Below are 14,397 nucleotides of genomic sequence, written 5' to 3'. Positions count from 1 at the left end.
CAAATTTCTCTTTAGAAGCTTATTTGGAACTCCAGTCCTTCAGTAATCAGGAACTTAATTCACTTTTGATATTTATTTTTTCAGTTTTTTTATGTTTGGAACAGCCCAGAGAGGTTGTGGATGCCCCCATCCCTGGAAGTGTTCAAGGCCAGGTTGGATGGGGCTTTGGGCAACGTGGTCTAGTGGAGGGTGTCCCTGCCCATGGCAGGGGGGTTGGAACTAGATGATCTTTGAGGTCCCTTCCAACCCAAACCATTCTATGATTCTATGATTTTCATAGTTTCAGCACTTGTCTGTCCTGGGAGAATTATCCTCTCTCAGCCTTCATGTGGTTAGGCTAAACTAATCAAACAAAAAAACCCCAAGCTGTAAGGACGAGCAAAGAACAGAGAATAATCTGGAGTCAAGTAAACTGACCTAATGGTTCCCTTCTCCCTTTTCCCCTCCCTTGCTTGTATGTTACACACACATATACACACAAAAAAGGTAAACACTGATTCACTAAATATTTTGTATTGCTGAACCTGCAATTTAACTTGCCAATTCTTTCCTTGTTACAATAGGAGGGGTTTTTTTTACAGTAAACAAAGTCAAATGTTTTCAGATACTTTAGGCTGTGTTGTCCTATTCTAATTTTTGTTAGATGCCATTTTGTTCTATTCACACACAGAACTATCCTAACTGGAAAGTGAGGCAAAATGTTCAGTGGACATTTGGATTATTTATTTCAATCCCATAGTTTCAGAACAGTAAACTTGCTTTATCTCCTTTTCTTTCTTTCTGCATGTGTGGCTACTAGGCTCACACTATACTTTTATTTGCTAGCCTGCAAGATGGAGCCCCCCTAAGCTGTCTGTGCTGTTTCTCTGATTTTCTGGCTTTGCTGGTTGAGGGAAATACATCACTTTCTTTATCGTGCTTTTTCTCCCCTCACACGTAAAGTGGGAACTGCAGGGAGTTGCAAGAAAAACCCCAACCAACCAAACAAAAAAAACAGGTCCTACTGTAAAATTACAAAATATGGTCTGTGAGGGAGATGCCCAGTGAGCTGCTAAGCAAGGCGTGTGCATGTCTGTCTTTCAGTCCCACCTCGTGTTAACCTTAGAGCCAAACAGCAGACAGACCTGTAACGAGGCTGTCCCGTGCAGGGTGCACCCACCCCAGTGTTCTAGTTTGGATCAGGAGTGTGCTTTGGCAGCGAGTGTCCTGAGTGTCCTCGCTTTGCCTGTTTGGGCTCATATCTCAGGGTTGTCTCAGTCCCCGACCTGGATTCCTTTTGAGTGAAACTGAGCTGAAAGATGTGCTCCAAAAGCTCACCTAACAGGCTCCGACCACTAATGGGTGTTCAGTTCATGGGAGCAGACTGTAAGTTGTTCTGAAATAGCCTCTTTTTCCTCTCCTGTTCCCTCCAACCCCCTGAAGTGTCACAGGCTTTTTGATCCTTGGCACCAACTCTTCCATGCCACAGATCTGCTCCTTGCTAATACGGGTGTAGCCATAGTTATCTGTTTCTCTTCCTATGTTAAACAGAAGTTGACACATACAGTGGTTTGTTTTTTTTCTCTTGCTCGTAAGTGGTTACTGCCTATCCAACGTAACATCCCATAATCCATGTTACACTTTGAGCTGGAAAATTAAAATGAGATGATGTAGTTGATTGCTATGGTGGATCTACCACATCATCAGCTGTTGGAAAATGAATCAGCTGTGCTGTACGTGTTGCTGATACTTCCTCCTGACAGCATGACTGACCTTAGTACAAAGTGCTGTCGATGTGGTGTGAGGAAATATCTGCTCCATTATACAAATGCAGAAACTAAGGCACAGACTCAGCGACCTCTTAAAATGACCATAAAAAGTTTGTGCTCTAGGAAGGAGCAGAGTTCAGGTCATCTGGCTCTAGGGACTTTAATTTTCAGACTCTTTGCTCCAGGTATGGTTAAAAACCACACCAAAACCCAAAACCACTAAGAATATTTCCTAGGGAAATTAGGCTGATGTCATTGCACAGTCTTACTGTGTGTGTCTATCCCTCCTCTCCCTCCGTAATTTTTGAACATGTTGGGCTAGTTTAATAAATTCAACAGAAATAGAGCAGCCTTGAAGATAATGTGTGCCTGTAGCTTCCTTGAGAACAGCAGACTGGGCAGAAGGCAGAGTCCCTACTAACAATTCCCACTGAAGAACTGGATTCAGCATGAGCTTGACTTTTACTAGGCGTGAGAGAATCCACAGCGATTAAAATACCCATGACCATGGAAAAGGCTTTGATCACAGCCTGGGCTTTACTAGAGAGCAGCAGATCCAGTCACCGGTCAGGACTTGTCATACATTCATTACATCGTATATCATACAGTTCCTGCATCTGTTCATCAAGGTGCTAGCGTCTGACCAATGGATTATCTTGTTTTGTACAGTCTGATCTCCCTCATTAGTTACTCAGTGTCCTGAGTTGTAGTTAGCTGTAATGGCACAGAATGTAAATGAAAATTGACTAAGCTGCTCAAAATGAGAAACCCTAGGACCATCTCTGGCTGTATACTGAGTGTTGCACTATATTAAATCCATTTAGCATAGATGCCAAAATTGTTTACAGCTAATTTTGTGGAGAAGTTATGATTGCCTGCTAAGAGGGAAAACAGTGGCTCCTGTTTCAGCTGTAAGGTTTCTGACCTTGTTTGCATCCTGGTTTTTGTCAACCTCAGTGCGAGTTCATAATCACTCTCTTTCAAAATCCTGCATTTCAGTTCTCCAGGATGGTAATCGTTATATTAAAAAGTTTAAAGCGATATGAAACAAATTCTGGCAAAAGAAACACGCGTCTGGTGGAAAACAGTTCTGTTAGAAAAGGGATCTGGCACTTCTGAAAATTTGCCCAGTGAGGTCTGCTCTCTCCTGAGTCTCCAGCAGAAATTTTCCCGAGATCCCCACCTCTGTCCATGCCTTGGGTTAATTTCCCAGCTCTCTTGGGCTCTCTTTGTGCAGCAGCATTTCTCCAGCTGCGACGCCTTGCCCTCACACCCGTGCACTCTGCCTGGCTGCAGCCGCTCTCGCCTTGTGCTACTACTGGGACCCAGCTGCCAAAACAGTCAGCCCCTCTCTGACAGTGATGTCTGGGGAAGTCTGGTACAGAGGATAAGCAATGATGGCCATTAAAAAATAAAAATAAAAATAAAAAACCTAAAAGTTCAGATTTTCCTCCATCCTTCATGACCCTTTTCTAGCCATGCCATCGTTGCTTCTCATTGTGTTCTCTGTCTTCTCTATTTACTGTTCCCAGTTGCTCTGGGGAGGTTCCCATTTCCCACTCTTCCCCTGCTGCCGTTGTGGCTGACTCAAGCCTGTGTTGAAATGGGAAGTGCTTGGGGAGATTTGGCCCTTGCCATGCCTTAAGCAGCTTGTGCTGTTTCTAAACTGTGTCAGTTGGGAAGTGGGAGGGCTGGAAGAAATGCAGGATTCAGCTTGCTTGCCCTTTCTTCATCCGCCTGGTTCTTAAGCAAGGTGAGGATGCTGCTTAGTCTCCTCATTAGTGTGAAATGTGGGCTCCGTTAATTGCTCTGCACAGTGTATTTTTATTTCGCATGAGGTTGCGGGTGCACTGTGCAGGTATTGCTGGTGTAAGCTGTTACGATTCCATAAGAAAATCTCATCCTGGAATCAGTAATACTGGATTTTGTCCCATGCACAAGGTACTTGAAAAGCTTTTCCCCTGTTTAAACACCTGGTCCTACGTTTTCAAACTTGCTCATTTTGCAGTTTTTGCAGTGACTTCTGAAAATCTGCCTTAAAAATGTGTCATACTCTAAGTGTCTTTCTAAGCCCCTCTATTTTGTCCACCTGGTTGTTGCTTCATGACCCCATTTTGCCCTTCTGTGCTGTGGAAATATGTGTTAATATTAGGGATGGGACATTTCATGTGTTTCTTCTCAAGATGTCTGTTGACACCAGTAAGGTTGGAAGTGCATTAAAATTGCCTTTTACTGTGTGTTCTGCCTGACTCTGTCTTGCCATTAACAAGGCAAGGGTCACCTATCTCAGAGGATAAATTCTATTAGGCTAAAAAAACTATTTTAAAACAGGTGATAATGAAAAGTTGCAAATGGTTACTGTTGAAGCATAATTTAATAACCTGAATTGAATATGGAGCTATTTTCTTAAATCCAAAAAAGAGAAAATAAAAGGAAGCTGGACGTACTTCTAGCAAGTGAAACACCAAGCATGCTACGGTTGCACCTTGGGACAAGGTACAGGCACCTACTGGTGGGACTGGAGAAGCAAGTAAATTCACTTATGACCCTGTTCACACCCAGGCTGATGCTAACTTCACCATGGCCAGATAATTAGACCACTGTGGACTTAGAGCAAATAACGCTAACTGCACAGACCTGGCTAAAGGCTGCTTGGCAAAGCAGGCAAAAGAAAATGTAATCTTGCATTGGCAGGGGATTGCATTTTGGAACAGAATAGGGAAGAAAAGCCAGAAAGGGCTTTATGGAAAGAAGAAGATGTGATGGTCAGTTGGACTTTAACAGGCTATAGATGACTGAGGGGTGCCATGGATGGATGTCTGTCATCAACCCCTCCATTCACCAGCTTTATAGCAGTCTCTCCTGACCATCTTGCATATTTCATGCTGTTGGGCAAAGGCCTGAGCTCATTCCTGCTGCAGCAAGTGCAAGGGACGAGGCTGAAGAGCGCACCTTCCGCTCTTGCTGTTGTGGCCAGCAGCAACAGGGGTAGTGATGGCTGCTGCCAGAAGTCCTCTTCTTCTGTCCCCTGTATGCAGCAGCTGTCATCCTCCTGTTCTCCAGAATAGGGACTGTATAAGCAGTGCATCGATCTAGGCAGCCCCCTACTTTGAGTTGCACCACGATCTGTAGCTAGGATGAAATACCAGTCAAGGTACCTGAACATACTGCTCTGACTGCAAGTGGTGTGGAGACGAGCTGGGGGGGGGGGCGACTCTTTCCTAATAAACCCTTGAACCCTGCTCCGTTTAGTCTTCAACTGTGTGATGTTGGTCTTACACAGGCAGAAAACAGCCAAGAAGAAAAGTGAAAGAAAGGCATGCAGCTACTGCAAAGCCAAGCTGATTTAGCAGGCAATAGTAAATTTTATTTGGAGGGTGAGAAGATGCTGGAAGAACACTCAGTGGAAAAATGAAGTATTGCTACTGTACTAACAGCAAAAAGCAGTGCAAGGCAGCCACTATAGATAGATCAGAGTCTGTGTTCACATATTGTGAACTGCCAGGCTGGAAAATAAATCTGAAGTATCACCTCAGTAATTTTAGCAAGCTTTGATCCCAGAAAAAGAAACATAAATAGAGATGTAGCTTTGTGTCTTTTCTAAGCAGCTAAGATTTTATGCGTAGTCATCGAACCATTCTCTGACATGATGTTAAAAATTCCTGAAATCTCCACCATGATCGATGCGAAGTCACTGCAGTGTCTTCTGTAAAGGGCCTCTTAGCACCAACTTTGTACCTTCTAGGCAGAGTTAATACACAGCCAACTCTTCAGCAATCTACTTGGGTAAAAGAGCACTCCTGAAATGAGGAAATGCTCAATCAGGGAGAGACAAAAATGTTCCAGGCAGCACACAACAGCATCAGAAAACTAAAAAGCAACTCAGTTCTGAATAAGTTCTTGTTCAAAAGAGAAATTTCAGAAGGTGGGGAGGAACGTACATCCTTTCGTTAATTCAGGAAATCTGTCTATTGAGGGCTGGAACAAAGATTAAGTGATGTTGTCCAGATCTTTTATTATATGTTCTCTGGAAGATGGCTGATGACGCTTCTTCCAAGAAAGCACTTCTTAGCTCACAGTGGGACACAATTCAGTAATTGTTCAGTCAGATGGCTGAGTTCTGGGAATGTTGCTGTTATTCAAATCAGGGAAATCATCTGCTTTCATACAGAGGTGAGATACTTAATTAATCAAGGATATCAGAAAGACTTACAAATCAAAAACCTGCCTAGAATTTGTAGTCTCTATTTCCAGCCTGAGCATTTTAACCATGCAGACTGCTGAAAGCTGTCCTGAAGCTCCTGGACTTACCACCCGGGTTTGAGCACATGTGGGTGTTGAACAACTTGAAAAAGGCTTAAGACATTCCATCGCTGTTAACCAGGCAGGGCCCGGCAAATGCGCCTGTATTACATCAAAATATGTGTGTATAGCTCATGGCATAAGTATGCTTGTGCATGTGTGGCAGAACACTGTGGGCACAGGCATGTACATACTTATAAATAGGGAAAGAAGCTCTTTTTTTTCAAGAGCTGTGAACCTTCCTTAGCAATTAGCGTGCTTTTAATATGTGTCTTCTCTTCATTTGCCTGAAGTAGCAAAGGCAAAGAGGAGCGACTTCAAGTCATTGAGGCAACTGCAGAGATACTAGATAGTTAAAATAAGGCACTAAGTGAAACAGAAGCATTAATCATCACTGTTTCATGGCTTATGTGGCTGTTTGATAGCGGCCGCAGAGAGAAACGTGCACTTGGACAAAGATATTCACTGAGCTGAAAACTAATTTTCATTGAGATTACTGGATTTTGTGTATTTAATGACATATAATGCAACTGCATGCATGGATAAGTAGACGCTATTTTTCTGGTTTGGCATGGTTAGAAAAATGTGTGACAACCTAGAAGGGAGGTTCCCCTTGTAGAAGGGAAAAGAAATCCAAAACTGCCTTTGTTTCCTTTCCTGCAGTGAGCATTTTACAATCAAGTGCAAGCCACCACATGTACTTTGCCCAGCTGCACCTGCAGATACTTCTTGGATGAAATCTGGCAGGTATTCACAGAATATCTCCATTGAGGCTGCTCATCGAATGGAAAGAGGAAGAAGAGTGTTTTCCAATATTGATAAAGATATGACGTTTTTGAGAGGAACACCTACAGACTCAAGTTCTGTAGAGGTTTTTTTCTTACAAGCTTTCGTGGGTTGGCTTTTTTTCCCCCAAATGGAATAACTGTATGTAAAAGAGAACTGCAACAAAATGACTGTGTTTTACCTTCAAAATGATCATACTATCTGCAAAGTGGAAGTGTGGTTTGCTTAAATAGCTCACTTGCAAAACTGCTCAACTGAGAACCTGTCTAACTCTTCACAGATATGAAGACTAGAAATCTCTTTGGCTTGTCTCCAGTGTCTGTGAGAGGTCAAAGCACAGCAATTCTCCATCATGCCCAGTGAAATGCTGCAGTAGAGAGAGTGTGGTTTAGTTGGTGTGCACCTCAGTATGTAATTACTATTACTAAAATATGTCCCTACCTATGGTTTGTGCTGCAGAACATGTACAGGTAAGACACACCTCTGAAATAGGGCAAATTGCAAGTGTGAGTATCAATGACAGGAAAGAACAGACAGCAGGTTGCAGAACTAACATCTATCCCCTTTGCCTGCTCCCTCATTTCGGACTTGTGTTTTTTTAAATTAAATGAAGACATTAGTGTTTGTGGCTATGACATTAGCATTCAGGAGTGAACCAGTGGTAGAGATCTCACGTTTGCAGACAGCCTGAAGCTTTGGCGTTCAGAAGCGACTTGTTTCCCAGCCATCTCTCCAGGATGATGGTGGTGAAATCTCACAATGATACGGCAGCATTGTTAACTATGCAAATGCCAGCTAAAGCATCTAGGAAAGGCAAAGAAATGTCAGGATTATCAATAGCGTTGTGCTGGCTTTCAAGACTTAGTGAAGCGTAGGAGGGTGCCATCACATTCCTTGTTTTTCCTGATTCCCACTGCCTCCCACCTGGTGCTGTGGGCATGGCCAGATGCAGTTCCCTCAGGAATCTGCACTCAGCTCACATGCACTCCCTCTGCAATGCTCCCGGGGACTTCCTTCAGTTTTCCGTCCTTTGAACCTCCCTTGGAAGGGTACCCATGCTGCTTGCTTCTTTGCTGGTACAGAAGTCACCAATTCGCTGGTGGCGATGTGTTCTGCCAGCTGAAATATGCATTTAGCTGTCCTCTGAGGTCAACACTCTTCTCTGGGAGGAAGTCTATGTTGCCTAAGGACTTGCCAACACAGGGAAGTTTGTGCCACCAAAACACTCGTGCAAACACAGCACTATAATGGCAGGCTGCCAGTACGCTCCCTGTCCTCCAGGAATTCAAGGTATTTCTTAATGTTTCAGAGCACACTGGAGTCAAATTTGGTAGATTTTGGCAACTAGACTACGGACAGCATAGCAAGACTGTAATGACGCAGCCAAACTGTTGAAGGGCAGAGGGAGGAAAGAGATGCAGTGGCTCAGCAGCAGGGAATCCTTCTGCCTTCCATCAGTGGGATTAAGGCTTCATAAATCACCGAGGGACCCTTGTGCCAGCAGTCTGGCACATGCCCCCGGGAAAGTTAAGAAATTTCTCAAGTCAAGAGGGGTGGAAGCTGCCAAATTGCTTTTTTTCTGATTATACTCTTGCACCTTGTGTGTGAGGAAGCGGATGCACGCAAAATGGGGACAGCCACTAATAGCATCACCACGGACATGGGAAATGGGGGAAATGCTTCTGAGGAGGGCTGCTCCCACTAGCAGCTCATGTGGTCCTCAGCCCCGAAGGTAAAGTGCGCAGGTGTGAGGCCATGATTACATTGGTCCTCTCTTGCTCCTGGGGGAATTTTGCAGCCACAAGGTTCTGAATTATTGGTTTGCTCACTTCTCATCAATCCACAATATGTTAAAATAGGATTGAATTGTTCATACAGAGATAGGAATACACTGTATACACTGCTGTGCAAAGTGGAATTTTGCCTGGCATGCTAAGCTATTTAATATAAAATCTAGGTTTTCACAGAGTACAGGGAACTTCTGATTAAGCTAACTGTTGTTGTGTTTTCAAACACATAAAAACCTTCCAAAAATATATTTGCAACATGCCTTGGCTAATTCCTGGTTTTGGTGGTCTCATGCTTTTCATCCAACTTTCATTCTTGTTATTCTGTTGGAAACTTTTAGATCAGAGTGGTTTTGGAACAGTGTGTTTTACAGTATCACAGCCTATCAAACCAGGCTGATAACTAAGAACGTGCTTCTGCTCAAATTCTTCCCGTGAGTAGCTCCACTGCTGTCAAGGAGACTGGAAATGTACTTTATGTGTGACTCGCTGCCAAATGCTAAGTACGCATGAGACACCGCATGTTTTCTAGCTGTCAGTGCCATTAGTTAGTCTTTCACAGGATAATCTGGGTTGGATGGGAGCTCAAGATGTCTCTCATCCAACCTCCAGCTGAAAGCATGGCCAGCTATGAAGCTGGGCCAGGTTGCCTTATCCAGTTGGGTCTTGAAAGTCTTGATGGTAAATATTTCTTACAGAATCATCTAGCCTCTCTGCTGAATATTTGGAGAGAAAGATTTCTCGTTTATTCTCTTCATTGTAGAACTATGTGCGTGTTTTACCAGAGTCAGGCCAAGGTATTTTCTGCTTTTTGTCCTGGCTGGCTTAATGCATCAGCCTCTGGAGAGTAAGCTCCACGAACACATCATCTGTAAGTTGCATGCATTGCTTGAGATGTATTTGTCTCTTTGGATTTGTGCTTTTCTTCCGCTAATATTAATTTAATAGATCAGCAAACTGCAGGTTTCCTTCCTCAGCGTTTTCTGATTCTCCATATTTGTCTTATTTCTCCTTTATGCTTCTTCGTCTCTGATGATTATTCTGTCACCAGATGCACTCCAAGTTCCCACTGCCCTCACCTCTCTGATCCCACACTGCTTCAGCATCATCTAAACTCTGAACAGCTTCTTCATGTGGATAGTTATGTGTGTATATAATTATGCAGAAGAGCAAAGTTAAAGGGAAAATATGATGACAAAGTCAAACAATTAAAAATTCAGTAAGGCCTGCCAGCAGTCTCATTTTGGATTCCCACACGCACATGGCTGATCAAGCTGCTGATAATTACATGATCAAGTTATTTTATTCACAAAACCCTTCCTCGTTCCTTGGACAGGATGTGATTCTGGGTGTGAGTCAGGGCTGTGTATTGACGGAAGCTGTTTGCTGTGGCAGGAGCTGAACCATTTGTAGCACAAGGGCCCAACAATTGCAGGAAAAGCGAAAGGATACCCTTGTGGTGAAGGGGGCTGAACGCTGCCCTGGACAGTTGGATGACACCTGACTGGTATGGGATTTCGGTGGTGCAAAGCAAGTCGCTTCCACCTAATTCTCACGGGTGGTTACACCTGGCATTTCACACTTCCTGGGTGTGCTTAACACTGGATATGTGACATCAGAAACTGTATCTTCACAGATGTAACTGAAGTCAATAGAAAAGATTTGCTTTAAATGTATAAAGAAATACGAAAAAGCTGACTGTTCCTGTATTCTTAAAAAATCAGCCCCTTCATGTTTCAAAGAGGACATCAAAAACTGAAAAGGAAAGGAGGCACATCTTGTTTAAGACAGCATTAGGAATGTTTCTTAAGCTCTAAAATGAAAAGAGGGCCACAATCAACTATGATGTATGTGCTGAGAGGACTCAATTCATTTGTGCATGTGAGCATTCATGGTGGGAGTTCCACGAACATGCTCAGGAGGAAACCTCTCTGACAGCTGATGCCAGACTTAGAGGTGTCCATTAAAGGCCATGCTCTGAACAAAGCGAATAAAAGGAAATTGTGATTAAGAACAGCTTCATTCAAAGCAGGGAGTGTTAAGCAGGGAGGCTGGGAATTACATGCACTAGTTACAGGGGGATGGGGTGTGCGTGTGGGGCAGCAGGCTGCTGGTGGTGGTGCTGGTGCTCCAGCCTCTTCCAGCCCCGGCTGGTACCAAGCCCCCATAGAAAGCAAACTCTACATGTTGCTCATGAGACTGGTCTTTGATGTCCTGTATGTCCCGCAGGCGTACCGCCCCATGCACCACTCTGAAATGAGCCAGGAAAAAGACCTGGCTCTACTGTGAAGAGAAGCAATGACTACTGTTTTGTGCAGGAGCTGGTAATGCTGTGGCTTCCGCAGGCACTCCTCTCCCGTGGATGGGCCTCCCTTCTGCCCTCCTGCCTTCTTGCTTTCAATGGCTGGACCAGAAATCATTGTCGTAACCCCAGTCCTGGAAAGACAGGACTGCAAAGGCAGTCATCAGCTGTGCCAGTGTCAAGCGTGCAAGCAAGAGGGCTGAAATAAAAAGTTCCCTGTGAAACCTTTGGGTTTGGAATTTTCTAAATAAAGTGTCTACCTTCATGGATATAACGTATTTTGTTTGGTTGGGGCTTTTTTGGTTTTGTGGGTGACAAGCCAAGGTGAGAAGGATGAGATGAGAGCATGTATATCAATGACTCTTAAGTTGACCTCCTTTTGGTGTCATTCACTCTGTTGTTACAGATACTTAAAGCCTTACTAATTAAATCTATTACTCAGTTAGTATTTACTGAGACTTCAGCTAATTTTGGAGTTGAGTGTAAGGAGTAACAAGCCAGTGTATCTGGACTCTTCTACCAGAGCTTGCACTGGCTGCCATGCACCTCTAACCTCCAACCACAACCCTTGAGTCCATAGCCTAACCTGCAGACATGAAATATGAGGTGTGACCTTTATAGGGCAGAGCCCGTCCAGCACTTGAGGGGGACTTCAGTGCTCAGCGCTGTTGTAGGTGCGTGGGGTGATCTGACATCGCAGGACAACTTGTGTCCCAACTGGTGGGAAGCCCTCTCCCTCAGATACTGCCCCGTGTCCTTGTTCACATGGGACCGAATGGTGTATTTTGATAGGGAGAGTGCTGTTTATCTTCAGTTTCCACCAAGGAGGGAGAAATAGGAACAAATGTATAAACTGCCGTGTGTCTGGGAAAGGGTAGTGCTTTATTGACTCCTGGTCTTGTGGTCGGTCTGACAACGTGCACACTGAAGTGTGATTTAAGCAATGCTGGTGTGAGATGAGTCAGAGAGGATTGCACATATGTTGCACGACTTCCTTATAAAAAGTGCTAACCAGCTAGAGTACGATACTGAGCCTGTCATTTCAGGACAGAAATTTCAAGCATGCAAGTAACAGGTGTCCCTGTAAAATGCTGGACCCTTTGGGAAAGATTGCTCTTTAAATATACAAGTGATTGCATTTGTTTGGTGACAGGTCACTAAGCAACCTGCACTGCACTGAGAAAATACAATCTCAGCAGTGCTTCTCGGCACAGTTGGCATCTTTGGCATTGAGTCACAGTACCATGAATGAGTACTGACGGGAGCTGCAGGGCTTTAACCACAGCAAAATACTGGGGGCAGATGCCCCCAAGTATTAATTAAAAAGTAGGTACACACTTTTAGAGTAAAGTTGGTGTTTTTAAATCATATACAGTATTGTCAGTTTTGGTAGTTAGCATGAAAGTGGATTGATACCTACAAAAGTCCATATTTAAGTGCGGTAATTTGAGCATAACAATTACTCTTACCTGAACATTGCTAGAAAGCAAATTTTTGTTGTAAAAATTGGAGGCAACCAAACTGGCTGAAAAAGTGGGGTATGAAAAACGGGACAATATCTTTTAGAGGTTCAGTGTATGTGAAATACAATAGTGCACACCTCTACAACGGAAACCCAAACAAACTAGGTGGCCTCACCCAGTTGTTCCTCAGTGAGCTCAACCTCAGCATCTGTCATACTGAACCATTGCAGTCAGTCACATGAAATCTAGTTTAGTGAGGCAAACAAGTAGGTGATTTGTCATTAAGAATATATGTATTTTTTTTCAACTTCTTGTAGAGCATTATGGGACATCTCCCCTAAAATAAATATCTCCATGACACGTGCCCAAGACATTAGAGAGTTCTGTCTGTAGATTGGGGCAGGACATAGAGGATGTAGTTAGGGATTTGCCTGTATCCTACAAATACCTTCATGATCAGTAAAAGTTGTAGCTAGCTAATCAGCAGTGCAGCTCAGTGACAGACCACGGGAGGAGACACAGGAGCACTCTTCTGCCCTTTGCTGTCCATAGAGGAGCCACGTCCCTGGGAAACCAGCGGCTGCAGGGTGGTCTGGCATGCCATAACCCAGACCAGGGCATGCCCTTACTTTTGTTGATACAAGACTTGTTAATGCTTCTAGCAACCAAGCTAGCTGAGAAGTGTGAGGTCTGCACAATACAAATTTCTAGCTCTTCTTTGCTAATAGGAGTGAGCTACCTCAAGGTATGATCTGGCTCCAGGCTATATGAATAACAGGAGGGAGTAAACCATAACATCAAGAATTATCCTAGGAAACTACGTGAAAAAGCTTTACAGAGCCACTAAAGAGCACTTATGTAGTAAAATGAATTGGAACAAGTGGGAAGGCTGGGTGTGGGGACTGACAGTATGCCCGGTCACAGCTCCGTGGTTTTCTTTTGTAACAGGAGGAGCGGCTGGTGTGTAATCCTTCACGCTGAATTTTCTGCTTCACTTCCTCTATGTCACAACCTCAGTGTTGCCATAGCATGTTTTAGTGTGTCTGCATTTACTAAAATATAAGTTACTTGAGCGTGGAGACATTTGAATGGAAAGATTTACTTGATGCTCCCTGCTCCCCCCAAACAACGTCAGGACATGTGTCCCCAGTGGTGTGTGTGACTGATGTGAAACGAGTGCGATGCTAATCTTAGCCAAAAGCTTGTGAGGAAGCAATCCTGTTTCATTTCCAGGGAACACTGGTTTCAAAGGAGATTAAAATCAGATATTAATTGGAACTGACACAGCAGTTTTACAAGAAAACTCCAGAAGGATGAGTTTGTTAGACAGACAACTGTTCATCTTGCATTCACTGTATTTCCGTATTGTTTTAAGACCAACTCCTAAAATGTATTTCTTACAGCTCATCCCATCTCCCAGCAGCACAGTCGCTACTTGATGAGAAGGACTAAAACTTGTGGGACAGTATAAGGGATCAAAGATTAATTTAAACTCCTTCTGACAGTGCAGCTGCTTGGTGACATCACCTACCTCTCCCACTTACCACAATGATGTTTATACCAGCTCTCTGGTTTATGCATCTATACGTTTGTTAATACCAAATATCTTCACACTGCCAGCAGCCCACTCAGCTCTAATCTCTGCAGGTCATATTGCAGTTCATTTCTCTGGCCACGACTAAACTGATGTTCACAAAATCCTCAGGAGGAAAGTAGTGCAACCAACTGCAACAAACACAGAACACAAAGATTACTTTTTTTTCTGTCCCCCTCTCTTTTCCCTCTCTCTCCCCTTTTCAAATTTCATTAGTTTTACAAGCCTTTGGGAACAAGGGCACACCATGGCTAAGGAAAGAGCAAATGTCCCTTTTGCTGTGGGACAGGCAGATGCTGCTGACGGTGTGACAAGCCCGAGAGCACACGTGTGTGTCTGTGCATAGTTAGCGTTTTCCAGGGAGACCCTCAGCAGCCCTGCTCTGTAATGGGGCGGGAGGGGTCTCTGCAGGGAA

The sequence above is a fragment of the Grus americana genome, chromosome Z (assembly GCF_028858705.1).
Source record: "Grus americana isolate bGruAme1 chromosome Z, bGruAme1.mat, whole genome shotgun sequence".
NCBI classification, from domain to species: domain Eukaryota; kingdom Metazoa; phylum Chordata; class Aves; order Gruiformes; family Gruidae; genus Grus; species Grus americana.
The sequence above is the reverse complement of the archived record's forward strand: the minus strand, read 5'-3'. Positions refer to the sequence as shown.